The following is a 14,673-nucleotide window of genomic DNA, read 5'->3' as shown; positions in this document are numbered from 1 at the left end:
AAGTGAACATTGCTCATATACCAGGTTTCACAGATCCTAATAGACGTTTATCATCTATTTGATATTTCTGTTAATGACCTTGACCTGATACATTGGTGACTAGAAGCCTCCCTCCTATCCGTGGAGGAGTCAACTACCTCAGAACCTATAGCTGCAGAGTAAAAGAAATCTATCCCAGGAAATGTCTTCTAAGAAGCAATATGCATACTTTTAAAAATTAGCTAACAAATAAATTGAACTTTCAAATCAATCAGTTATATTGCATTTGACCTCATGAAGTTGATGTTAACACATGTTATTTATTAGCATTTTAAAATATATTTGTGGTAAAGGCCAGAAGTGCCACTGAAAGCTTAAAAAAAATCATACCCCATGATTGTGAGGCATTAAACTCCCACCTGTTCAAATCACTAGCTGAGCAACTCAAAATTCCTACAAGTGAGCTAAGGAAGCCATCTCACCTATTTAACTACATAAGAATTTTAGGAATATTTGAGGCTGTTTAATTCATCAAATCCTGATTTAATTTTATTTTTAATTAATTTAGACATGGTGACCACACCAAGATCAGCAGGGAAGATGTCCAAGTGTGAATGCAGAAAATTAATTTTCTCTGAATTCTTATAATATCATTCTCTGTAACTAAACCTACCACTGTATCCTTGCACACTGGTTGAAAACATATCCATCAAGAAATTTATCTTGTAGATATTTCCTAATTTCTTCCATTCCTCCTTAACACTCATGCTTCAGAGCCACTGTTAGGATAGCCAAATTACCATATATATTCATGTAATTGTTGATACCATGTTATTTTGGCCCAGAAATTGGGTGTTTTTGTAAGACCTGTGAAAAAGTCAACCCCCCCTTATTTGGCCGTGTCCATCCACCCAGTTAAGCTTTTGACTGTAGATTCTCAAACCGACCACCTGCGCATCCAACTTCCCATAATGGGTTCTCGTCGGACTGCCCATGCATCCGAGTTCCTAACCATGGGTCCCCACCTGGTTACCCGTGCATCCAAACACATGATGCCCTAGCTGCCCACCTATCTAAGCTCACAACACCCCAACTGCCTACCCATCCAAGGTCCCAACCCGCGGTTCCTCATCCCAACTGCCCACTCCTCCGAAATCCTGACGTCCTGACTACAGACTTAACACCCAGTTTTACCATCCAAGATCTCAAACCTTGAACAATACAGGTACTTACAAAAAATATGGTCCAAAAAAATTGATGATTACACGAGTATAAACATTATCTTGCATCTTTGAACTTTGCTTAAAAATTTCCCTCTTAGTTTTTAATGATGACATTTCTGTAAAAGCACCAGCAATTTTTAATTTCTTTTTGAAGTTATTGTAGTTTTAAAGACAAATAAAATAATTAATAAAACATATCTGTAAATCATTGAAATTTTCAATTAGGTTGAGAATAAGAGAGTAGAGCATCAGTTGCAAATTTGTCAGATAAAGAGATTAATAGGTTCAATAATAAGAACATCTCATTTATCAAAATAATTCATTAAGAATGGAAGGCTTTCAGGAGGATGAAGGTTGATCATTCTTCACTACACATCAATGGTTCCATTATAGAGAGAGTGGAGAGCACAAAGTTCATTGATGTGCATATAAGGAATGACTTATTCTGGACGTACAACACCTTCTCATGAGTCAGGAAGGTGCAGTGGTGCTTACCTGTCCTAAGGTGGCTGAGGAGGGCAAGGCTACTAATCCCCATATTGGCAACCTTTTACTGATGCACAATTGAGAATGTCCTGTCTGTCTGCATCATTGTGTAATTTGGTAGCTGCAAATACAGAGGATCATTAAAAAGACTGAGAGGTCTCCTTTTCCTCCATAGATGACATTTGCTAAATTTTCTAAATAGGACTCTTGGAATTATAGAAGATCGTTTCCATTCAACCCACAATATCTTTACCCTATATTCATTAAGAAGAAGGTATAGAAGCATCAAAATCAGATGTGAGTGGGAAGGGAAGGTTAAGAATCACTGCTCTAGACCCAATTGTTACTAAAATATTTTGCTTGAGAAAAATTGTCATTGGCCCATTTCCTTTGGAGTTATGAAACCATGCACATAATAAGTCAATTAGTAAGACTAAAACATTGGTTTTCAAACTTTCTTTCCTCTCACATACCACCTTAAGCAATCCCTTACTAATCACAGAGAACCTATGGCATAGGCAATACTTAAAGTGGTATGTGAGTGGAATGAAAAAGGTTGAGAACCATTAATGTAATTCTTCGCAATATATTTTGATTATGTATGTGATCATTATGTAATGTATATTGTGTGCGCACCATGGTCTGGAGAGGCACTGTTTTGTCGGGTTGTCTTTGTCCAATCAGATGATAATAAAGTTGAACTTGAAATATTACAGAGTAGAGGTCTACCCCACTCAGAGAAGAGAAGAATGAAAAATGTCCACATTAAAACATGCTAAATTCTTTCTGGGCTCACCAGGGCTGATGCAGGGAGGGCGTTTCCTCAATTAGAGTCTAAAACCAGTGGTCATATGCTCAGAATTATCTTTTGTAAAGATTCAAAGGAATGAAAAAGAATTGATGCCATTTCTTTTTCAATCATCACACAACCCACTTTAAAGCCAAGGAGAACACTAATGTTTTGTAAATACAAATGAAAGGAGGATAACAAAAGAAAGAGAAGGATCTATTAGAGTGTCAGGGAGATGAGTTACATAAATCCATATTTTGTGTCTCTCTTCATAAAGGAAATATTGGAATTGGTAAATGATTTGAGGGGGATTGAGGAAATAAAGGGAGTCACCTCTCTGATCCACAAGGAGCTCCTGTGCTTTCAGTTAATTATCAGTGAAAATATTTCTGAATGAATATCTTAACTGGTTCACATTATGTGCACAATGCCAATAAGTCAACAGATTAAATGCATGCAAAAATTTAAGTTCCAGCAACTAAAATAACTTTTCATTCAACTAAGTAAATCACCAAATTCTGTAACATGATGGTTGAAGTAAAACACAAAATGCTGGTCAAACAGTGGCAAAGATACTTTAGGCTTGAGTCCTTTATCATAGTAGGATCTGAACCTCTAAATCTGAATAATTTATCTGGTCTGCTATCCCTCAACTTTTAAAAATTTTAATTCACCTTCCCACCACTCCAACCTGTATCAGTAAGAGTTCTCTCAGCCTCTCACTTCTGCTCAAATAATGTTGCCATAAAGTTTATTGTCAGAAGTAACTCATCCAAATCATTATTGTTACACTCTTCTTCTTCTTGGCCTCCGTCGGTCATGATCGACCATGGGTCTTTCACCTCTGGTAGTCACTGCTTTGTCAAGCAGCATCGACTGTGGCTATGGAGGCTGATCCTGGAATGGCCGGTTCTGCCACAGTTACTGCAAATATAGGGCAACGTTGAATTGTTGTCCATTGCCTGCTGTGCTCTTCACTTAGCTCTCCGCTCCTCAAACCGACTCAAGATCACTCTTTTGCCTTGTTCTAGGTGTTGATGAAGAGTACCTCACCATTTGCTGCAGTCATCTACTGTATCCTCCCAGCACTCTGTGTCAATTTTTAAGGCTTTTATGTCATGCTTGCAGAGATCCTTAAAGTGAAGCTGGGGTCTACCAATGTTCCTCTTGCCTATTGCTGTTCACTATAGAGGATGTCCTTTGGCAATCTACCATCCTTCCTACAACAGATGTGGCCTGTCCATAGCAGTCTGTGTTGTCTTAAAACCATGAATGTTGTAGGAAGTCCAGCGCAAGAGAGGACCTCAAAATTTGGGACTTTGTCTCTCCAGGTGATGCCAAGGATGCGGCGAAGACTGTACAGGTCAAAACTGTTAAGTTTCCTTGCCGTCTTGGAGTAGGTGATACAAGTCGCGCTACCATACAGGAGGGTGCTGACAACATATGCTTTTTACACAGCAGTCTTGGTCTTTGGGGAAAGTCTCTGATCCTCCCAGATCTGCGAGGAGAGTCGAGCAAGGATCAGTGCTGCTCTGCTGATACACCTATTGATTTCAGCATCAAGGGAGAGAGTGTCACTAATGTTTGACCCCAAGTATGTTAACTCATGGACCACTCCTAGATTGTAATTGTCGTTGGCAATGACTGGTGTCTCAACTATCTTCTTAGAAAGGAAATTTGTTTTCTTTAGACTGATGGAAAGTCCGAAGTCCTTGCATGCCTAAAAGAAGTGGTCATGAAAGTTTGCATTTGCTGCTCTCAGGCAAGAACAAAGGTGCAAAAGATCTTACTGCATGATATGCTTTTTGCCAATGAAGCTACTATATTGTGTTACTCATTATGTCAGCATATTGCTTCATCATTGCCATTCTTGTCATCATCAGATCAGAAGCAGGTATGTTCCCAAATTTCACAATGTTCATCTGTTTGCAGCTTGTCATCAGAAAAGGCAATTCATGCCTGCTGCAGCTACTCCAAGACAGATGTATATGTCAAGTAACATTGGTGCTATGAAAGTGTCAGGTAAAGCCTATCTCTGATGGAAAAGTCTAATCAACTCTCAACAATAATTAGTGGCATTGCCATCAGCAAATTCCACACAATCAACATTCTGGAACTCACCATGACATTAAACTCACTTATATCAAGCACATAAATATTGTGAATACAAGAACTGGATGCCTTGTGGCAAGTAACTCATCTCCCAAAATCGAAAGACAAGTCAGGAATGTGATAGAATATTTGTCATTTGTCTGAATTGAGTGTCATTCTAAAAACACTCAAAACCTAACACAACAAAAATCGCAGAACTGCACACGCTGGAAAATAAAATAAAAGTAGAAAATGCTGGAAACATTCCATAACTCTGATAACAGCAGAGGAAGGAGTCCATTTGGCTCATTCAGTCCTTATTGGTTCTAAGCAAGAGCCCATCCACTCTCTCTTATGTGTCATCAGATTTCCTCACAATCTTGTTTTTTCCAGAAACTTCAACTTTTCTTTTCTGAAAACATAATTAAAGTTCCTTGTCACCAGAGTCAATTTGGTAACAATCTTCTGCACCTGCTTCAACATGGCTACCTCTCTCTTGCACTTGAGAGCTCTAAACCTAAAGCACACAAGCCTATATGCATGCTGCTTTTTTTAAATCACTCCCTCAATGTTCACACAATTTTCAATAATCTATGTAGGACTTCTGCTTAGGCTGTGATATGTAGTCCTTATTACAGATCTATACCTTCAGTATATTTTTTACACTCTTTACTTTTCTTAAAACTTTCGCACATTCTTTATTTGAAATAGATCCAAGAGCTGGAAAGATTGCTAAAAGTGGAAAAAATGGAAAGAAATAAGAAACACCGCCTATTCCACTGGCTAAAACACCTGCTGAGGGTTCCTTCTATGTACCAGGTACTTGAACAAATTAAATAATCTATTGATGCAGGATTTAAATGTTTAGAAGATAGACTTTTGGCACTGGAAAATCAATTTGCACAAATCTGTCTTTCTATAGTGTTACGAGCCTAAAGGACCCCAAAACCCAGCAGCAATAGATATTCACCAAGACAAATGATTACTTAAACAAAAGTTGCTTTTAATTATCTTTAAACATGAAAACAGAATCACATTTTAATTTATCACTATTGACTTAGCTAACCTAACTTAACCCCCATCTAATTCTAAGCTCACATGTATGTAATGTGTGTGTAAGTTTAGAAAAGTCCAATCTCACTTCTCATTCCTCCAAGTTCACTGGTTGTAGGCAATTCTTATACTGTGCACAGAATTTAACATTTAAGAATTTCACCAGGCTTTGATGCTTGAAAGGTAAATGATTACCACTCGGGAAGGTTCTTGTTAGCTTTCAGAGAGAGACTTGTTGTTCTTGGATACAAACTGATTCCTTTTAATCAGCCACGTCAGTGTCTTGCCGAAGAAACTTGCTCCATCATGGTTTTCCAGATGATAACCTCTGTCACCATAGAGTTCCTTTTTGTTTCTCTTATTTCAAGTGAAACATTAGGTAGTCAGTCCTCTCCTCTTGTATGGACCACAAGGGCTTTGACCAGTCTGAACTAAGGACTCACAACCCCCCTTCAAAATGGGGTTTTCCACAAGCTTTCCAGCTTATCCTGTTCCAGTCCCAGCTGCTGCTGCTGCTGACTGTAAAAACTGCAGAACTGAATTCTTTCTCTCTCGCTTTCAGAGAAAAATCTGTTTGATTCTCTCTGCTTGCAAAACCACATGACCCTCTGAGAACAGCAAGCAGCCCTCAGACAGACTGCAGCTCCGAACCTAATCCTCCAAGTTCTTTCATCTGTTGCTTTTCAAAACAACAATTCATTTGTGAAGCCCCTTGGGCACTCCCCAAACCTTTTGCAAAGGTATTCGGAGCCAGACTGTCTAGCTTGAGAAGAGCTCCAGTATTTTAAATGAGATCTGTTTTGAAGTGTTTGTATGTGACCTACACTAAAAAAAAATCCTGCCACACTTTATTTCCCAAAATCATATCTACATACAATATAAAACACAACATATTCTGTCACAATAGAAGAATAAGGTGAGCGTTTGACCTTAGCAGAATCTACTTTAAAGGACATGAACGACTGGGTCCACCACCTGGAAAACAATAATGAGAGACTAACGACAAAAATTATTGATTTGGAAAGTCGAAGTAGGTGGCAGAATCTGCTCATTGTAGGCTTGGCTGAAGATACTGAGACTGGTATGCTTACTAAATATTTCCCTTATTTGTTGGCAATCATGTTTGGAAATATTTCCAACACCATCAGAGCTTGATAGAGCACACTGTTCATTATTGCTTAAGCCTAAATCAGGGCAAAACCCACATCATTATGAAATGAAGGAACTGCTGGACTTGTGAAGCTCATCGTAAAGATACCCTGTAATACCAAGTAAAAAAACTAGAATCGTGGAAGATTATTCTCCAGAAGTTATGAATCAGCAGGCCTTCTACAGGGAAGTTATGTCAGAATTATATCAGCATGGGTGGTGACCTTCTCTGTTGTTCCCAGCTTGTCTTTGAATCTCTCTTTCCAACAAGTGCAAGAAATGGTTTGGTTCAGTGGAAGACACTTGGAAGTTCATTCACAACCTTTCTGCTACAATTCCTGAATGACATTCTCTCTTTTTCTATTAAATTGCTGCTTTGAACTGATGATTAAATTTTAATATGTTAAAGGTTCATTCCTTTGTTTTTAGAGTTTTTACAGAGAAAGCATTGTTATTACGAGATGAATTAATCTGAAGTGGTTCGGAAAAGAATTTGACACATTTTGATGGTATTTACAGTTAAGTCTACTTTATTAAAATGGGGTAAAAAAATTTATTTTATATATCCTGTAATACATTCTTACCTAAAGGTGATTCACTTAATCAGGGTAATCTTCCATATTAATTTAATGAGGCTTGCATATCTTTAATTGCAAAGAAAGGTAAAGACACAACTGAATGTTCCTCCTATAGACCAATCTCCCTACTCAGGATATAAATTGTATGTGCATAAAACTGAACTTTTTCCATTTAATTTTTCTGCAGCAATGGGGGGGGGGGGGGGTGGTTCTCCTTTTAAGGTTGTTAAAAACCAGTTTACTTAAGGAAAATTATCTATGCTTAAACAAAAGTGAAACATTCCCTGACCCAGTGGTCACCTTTGACTACTACTCTATTTGGCTGTATAAATTCTATTAAAATTAATATTTTACCTAAATTCTTATATCATTTTCAATCTGTTCCAATATTTGTTCCTGAATCATCTTTTGACATACTTAACTCACCCATATCGTCTTACATATGGAAGGGTAAACATCCTTGCCTTAATAAAGTTGTTCTACAGAGATCTAAGAAAGATGGTGGAATAGCTCTGCCTATCTTTAGATTCTACTATTGGACAGTCAATATACGAAGTCTTATGTTTTGGTTCTTTTTTCATAATCATTCTGACTGCCCATTATGGGTATCAATGGAGCTGAATTTCCCCCCAAATTTTTATAACTTAGTGCTTCTTGGCTCTTCACTTCCATTATCAACTAAGTTAATAGATAATACAATTGTTAAATATGCTATGAGAATTTGGGCACAATTTAGAAAGCATTTTATATTCCATTTTTCTCTCTCAAGTCCTATCATTTTTTTCAACCTTTTTACATGATGCTATTTTTCAGAGATGGTATAGAGAGGGTATTCACAGTTTGAAAGATCTGTTCATTGATGGATATTTTGCATCATTTGAGCAGCTTTCTGCTAAATTTAATTTGCCCAAATCTTAATTTTTTAAGATATTTGTAAGCCTGGCATTTTCTTGAATCACAAGTATCTGATATCCCTAGAGTGTCTGAATCAAATTTTGTAGATGAATTTTTTTTAGCTTAATGCCTTCTCATAAAGGTTTAATATCTATTATGTTTTAATCAGACAATTAGTTAAAAACAAAAATGCTTAATAAGAAGATTTAAATTTGAGAGGATTCAGGTGATGGAGTAGTGGCCAGTAGAAGAATACCAGCCCTCTCCAGAAAAGAAGAAAAAAAGTGAAGAAAAAGCAAAGCCCCAGACACACAAATCACAACAAATAAAAAATGAAAAGTACAGAAGAAAAAGTGAGTAGAATAGAGCTGGTGATAACAGATGTAGGGAAAGGATTAGAAAATGTGGAAGAATGTGTAATGGCGGTAGCAATGGAAGTGAATGACTTATTCTGAAAATTGGAAGAAAGTGATAAAAAAGTTAAAGAAACACAGGAGTTGTTAGCTCAGAAGATGGATATAATGGAAAACTATAGTAGGCGAAACAATATAAAGATAGTGGGCCTTAAGGAAGATGAAGAAGGCAAAGATATGAAAGAATTTATAAAAGAATGGATCCCAAAAGTCCTGAGAATGCCAGAAATGCAGGAAGGAATGGAAATAGAAAGGGCACACAGAACACTAGCCCCGAAACCACAATCACAACAAAAACCAAGATCCATTTTAGTAAAATTCCTGAGATATACGACAAGAGAAAATATATTGGAGAAGGCAATGAATAAAATTAGAGAAGACAAAAAAACCACTGGAATACAAAGGTCAAAAAAAATTTTCTACCCAGACATAAGTTTTGAGCTCCTAAAGAAGAGGAAGGAGTTTAACGCAGCAAAATCGATCCTACGGAAGAAAGGCTATAAATTTATGTTAAGATTTCCAGTGGTGCTTAAATAGTTATCCCGGGGCAGCAAAACAGACTGTTCTCGGATCCGGAGAAAGCATGAGAATTTGCAGAACACCTGGAAGACAGAAAGAGAGATGAAGAGATGTAACAAGAACAAAGAATGATGACAAACTACATATAAAGATGTAAAAATAATGTATAAGTAAGAACTAAAGAAGGGAAGAAAAGGGAAGTAAGGGAGAAGGGGGGAAGAGGAGGGGTTAAAAAAAGAAAAAGAGAAGAAAAGAGGGGGAGCTTTGTTGTAATGTGAAGATAAAAGTCTTTTCTGGAGGGGGTTGAGTGGGAGAGAATAACAGTAACTGCGAAATCAGTTGACACTTGTGAACGGGTTCGCAGTCCGAATGGAGAGGGGAGTTGTGGTTGCCCGGCAAGGGACAAGGAGCGACTCAGAGAGGGGGGGAACACTTGGGGTTAAGGGAATTTTAGATGTGGGAATGGTTGAGATATTTTATGTTTTAGAAATGTTGTCATACAGTGCATTCAAAAAAGAAAACTGAGAAATGAAAATGGGGAAAAGGGGAAAGGTAGTGGTGAGGAAGCGGAAGAGAGATGTTAACAGAGCATGAAATGGCCATGTTGAAATATATGACTATAAATATTAATGGAATACATAACCAAATCAAAAGGAAGAGGCTATTAAATTTACTGAAAAAAGAAAAAAATAGATATAGCATTCATGCAGGAAACGCATCTAACTGAAGTGGAACACAATAAATTAAGGAGAGACTGGGTAGGGCACGTAATGGCAGCATCATATAACACAAAAGCCAGAGGTGTAGCAATGTACCAATCAAAATAGAGGAGGAAATAATAGATCCAGCAGGGAGATATGTAATGATAAAATGTCAGATATATTCAGAACTCTGGAATTTGGTCAATATATATGCAGCTAATGAAGAGGATCAAAAGTTTATGCAAGATATTTTTTTGAAGATTGTAGCTACGCAGGGGAATATATTGATAGGAGGGGACTTTAATCTTAATTTGGATTCAAAGATGGATAAAACTGGACAGAGGACTAGGAGAAGAACAAAGTAGCCACATTTATGGTTAAATCAATGCATGAAATGCAACTTTTGGATATATGGAGGAGACAACACCTAAAGGAGAAGGAATACTCATATTATTCGAGTAGACATTAAAATATACTCAAGGATTAACCTGTTCCTGTTGTCAGCCCATATCCAAGGGAGAGTTAGGAAAACGGAATATAAAGCTAGATTGTTATCTGATCACTCACCCCTGTTATTAGCAATAGAACTGGAGGACATCCCACCAAGAACATACAGATGGAGATTAAACTCCACACTACTTAAAAGACAGGAATTTAGAGAATTTATTGAATGCCAAATTAAAATGTACTTTGAAATAAATACCGAATCAGTGAAAGACAAATTTATATTATGGGATGCAATGAAAGCATTCATCAGAGGACAGATAATAAGTTATGTAACTAAGATGAAAAGGGGCTACAATTGGGAAATAGAACAGCTGGAAAGTGAAATAGTAAGTACAGAAAAAGAACTAACAACAAGGGAAGATACAACAAAAAGAAGAAAATTGGTGGACAAAAAAATAAAATACGAAACACTACAAACGTATAAGGTGGAGAAGAACATAATGAAAATAAAGCAGAAGTATTACGAGCTAGGAGAAAAAATGCACAAAATACTAGCTTGGCAGCCTTAAACAGAACAAGCTAAAAGAATGGTATTGGCATCAAGGAAAAAGGACAAACAAATTACATATAACCCAACAGAGATCAATGAAAATTTTTTTAAATTTTTTTATTTTTTACACAATAAACCATATTGACCAAAATATATACAGACATTTTTCTCCTGAATATATACAGTGTCATTTTCTCCCCTTTCTCCCCCTCCCTTCCCTCCCTCCCTCTCCCCCTTCCCATTTATTCAAAGCTCAATCTATAAGATACATTAAATCCGTTAAACAATGTTGTCAATAATAAAATAAACAAGAAATTTTTATTTTTTACTTTTTTATACTGACTCTTCTCCTTCTGTCATTTTAGGTGATGGAAGTTCATGGTAGGATTTATCTATTGTATTTCATGTATGGTTCCCATATTTGTTCGAATATTGTGATGTTATTTCTTAAATTATATGTTATTTTTTCTAATGGAATACATTTATTTATTTCTATGTACCATTGTTGTATTCTAAAGTTGTCTTCTAATTTCCAGGTTGACATAATACATTATTTTGCTACAGCTAGGTCTATCATAATAAATATTTTCTGTGCTCCATCCAAGTTCTTTATTTCTTATATTACTTAGAAGGAAGATCTCTGGGTTTTTTGGTATATTGCTTTTTGTGATTTTTATTTAATATCTGGTTTAGATCTTCCCAAAATTTTTCCACTTTCTCACATGTCCAAATTTGCATGTATTGTTGTTCCCTTTTCCTTTTTACAGCGAAAACATCTGTCTGATATTGTTGGGTCCCATTTATTTAACTTTTGGGGTGCGATGTATAGCCTGTGTAACCAATTATATTGTATCATGCGTAACCTTGTGTTTATTGTATTTCTCATGGTTCCGGAGCATAGCTTTTCCCATGTTTCATTCTTTATCTTTATGTTTAGATCTAGTTCCCATTTTTGTTTAGGTTTACAGTTTGTTTCCTCGTTCTCCTTTTCTTACAGTTTGATGTACATGTTTGTTATAAATTTTTTAATTATCATTGTGTCTGTAATCACATATTCAAAATTGCTTCCTTCTGGTAACCTCAGACTGTTTCCCAATTTGTCCTTCAAGTAGGTTTTCAGTTGGTGGTATGCAAACATTGTATTGTGAATTATATTATATTTGTCCTTCATTTGTTCAAAAGATAATAATTTATTTCCCAAAAAACAATTTTCTATTCTTTTGATCCCTTTTCTCTCCCATTCTCTGAAGGAAAGGTTATTTATTATGAAAGGGATTAGTTGATTTTGTGTCAATATTAATTTTGGTAGTTGATAATTTATTTTATTCCTTTCTAGGTGAATCTTCTTCCAAATGTTGAGCAGATGGTGTAATACTGGCAAATTCCTACGTTGCACCAATTTTTCATCCCACTTATAGAGTATATGCTCAGATATCTTCTCCCCTATTTTATCTAGCTCTAATCTGGTCCAATCTGGTTTTTCCCTTGTTTGATAAAAATCTGACAGGTATCTTAATTGTGCTGCTCTATAATAATTTTTAAAGTTTGGTAGTTGTAAGCCTCCTTGTTTGTACCATTCTGTTAATTTATCTAGTGCTATCCTCGGTAATTCCATAAGAATTTCCTTATTATTTTCTTTAACTCCTTGAAGAATTTCTCTGTTAGGTGAATTGGTAATGATTGAAATAGGTATTGTATCCTTGGGAAGATGTTCATTTTAATACAGTTTATCCTTCCTATCAGTGTTAGTGGTAAGTCTTTCCAGTGCTCTAAGTCATCTTGTAATTTTTTCATTAATGGCTAATAATTTGGTTTATATAAATAGCCGAGATTATTGTTTAGTTGTATACCTAGGTATCGAATTGCTTGTGTTTGCCATCTAAATGCTGATTCTTCCTTAAACTTTGTGAAATCTGCATTATTCATTGGCAATCCCCCGATACTTCTCCATATTCCTTCAATTTCTTATGTAATTCTTTTATTGATATTTCTGGTTCTGTTAAGTATATTATAACATCATCTGCAAATAGACTGATTTTATATACCTTCTTTTTTATTTTTATCCTTCGTATTTTATTTTTTGTTCTTATCAGTTCTGCTAGTGGTTCTATAGCTAACGCGAAGAGTGAGGGAGATAGTGGATCTGCTTAATTTAAATTGGTTTGATATATATCCATTTACTGTCACTTTCACCAATGGTCCCATATATAATGCTTTAATCCAATTAATATATTTCTCTGGTAGATTGAATTTTTGTAGTACTTTGAATAAATAATTCCATTCTACTCTGTCAAAGGCTTTCTCTGTGTCTAAAGCAACCGCTATTGTCGGAGTTTTGTTTCCTTGTACTGCATGGATTAAGTTAATGAATTTACAGATATTGTCCGTTGTTCGTCTTTTTTTTAATAAATCCAGTTTGGTCTAGTTTTACTATTTTTGGTACATAGTCGACCAATCTGTTTGCTAATAGTTTAGCTATTATCTTATAATCTGTGTTAAGTAGAGATATTGGTCTATACGATGCTGGTGTTAGTGGATCTTTCCCTGTCTTTGGTATTACTGTAATTATTGCTGTTTTGCATGAATCTGGTATGTTTTGTGTTTTTTCAATCTGGTTCATTACTTCCAGGAGAGGAGGAATTAATAAGTCTTTGAATGTTTTATAGAATTCTATTGGGCATCCATCTTCTCCCAGTGTTTTATTGTTCGGTAGTTTTTTTAATATCTCCTGTATTTCTTCTATTTCAAATGGTTTTGTTAATTTATTTTGCTCCTCTGTTTGTAATTTCGGTAGTTCAATTTTAGTTAGAAATTCATCTATTTTGTCTTCTTTCCCTTCGTTTTCAGTTTGATATAATTGTTCGTAGAATTCCCTGAAGTTTTTGTTGATCTCCGTTGGGTTATATGTAATTTGTTTGTCCTTTTTCCTTGATGCCAATACCGTTCTTTTAGTTTGTTCTGTCTTAAGCTAAAATTCCTTTAACCCCAATAGTCCCTCCCTTCTCTGAGTTGCCCTTTGTCCCTTGTCGGGCAACCACATTTCTCCTCTCCATTTGGATTTGCAAACCCGCTCGCAAGCATCAGCTGATTTCGCAGTGACTGTTATTCTTCCCCATCCAGCCCCCCCAGAAAAGATTTTAATCTTCATATATAACAAAGCTCACTCTCTTAATTCCCTCCTTACTTCCTTTCTTCCCTTTCTTTCTCTTCTTAGTTCTTACTTATACTTTATTCTTCTTCTTCATATATAGTTTGTTGTCATTTTTGTTCTTATTATATCTCTTCATCTCTCTGTCTGTTTTGTAGGTGTTCTGCAAATTTTTGTGCTTTTTCCGGATCCGAGAATAGTTTGCTTTGCTGCCCCGGGATAACTATTTTAAGCACCGCTAGATATTTTAACATAAATTTATAACCTTTTTTCCTTAGGGTTGTTTTTTCTGCTTTAAACTCCTTCCTCTTCTTCAGGAGTTCAAAACTTATATCTGGATAAAAAAAAATTTTTGACCTTTGTATTCCAGTGGCTTTTTGTCTTGTCTTCTCTTATTTTTTTCATTGCTTTCTCCAATATATTTTCTCTTGTCGCATAACTTAGGAATTTTACTAGAATGGATCTTGGTTTTTGTTGTGGTTGTGGTTTAGGGGGTAATGTTCTGTGTGCCCTTTCTATTTCCATTCCTTCCTGTAATTCTGGCCTTCCTAGGACTCTGGGGATCCATTCTTTTATAAATTCTTTCATATTTTTGCCTTCTTCATCTTCCTTAAGGCCCACTATCTTCATATTGTTTCTTCTATTATAATTT

Source organism: Narcine bancroftii, chromosome 5, assembly GCF_036971445.1.
Source record: "Narcine bancroftii isolate sNarBan1 chromosome 5, sNarBan1.hap1, whole genome shotgun sequence".
NCBI lineage: Eukaryota > Metazoa > Chordata > Chondrichthyes > Torpediniformes > Narcinidae > Narcine > Narcine bancroftii.
The sequence above is the reverse complement of the archived record's forward strand: the minus strand, read 5'-3'. Positions refer to the sequence as shown.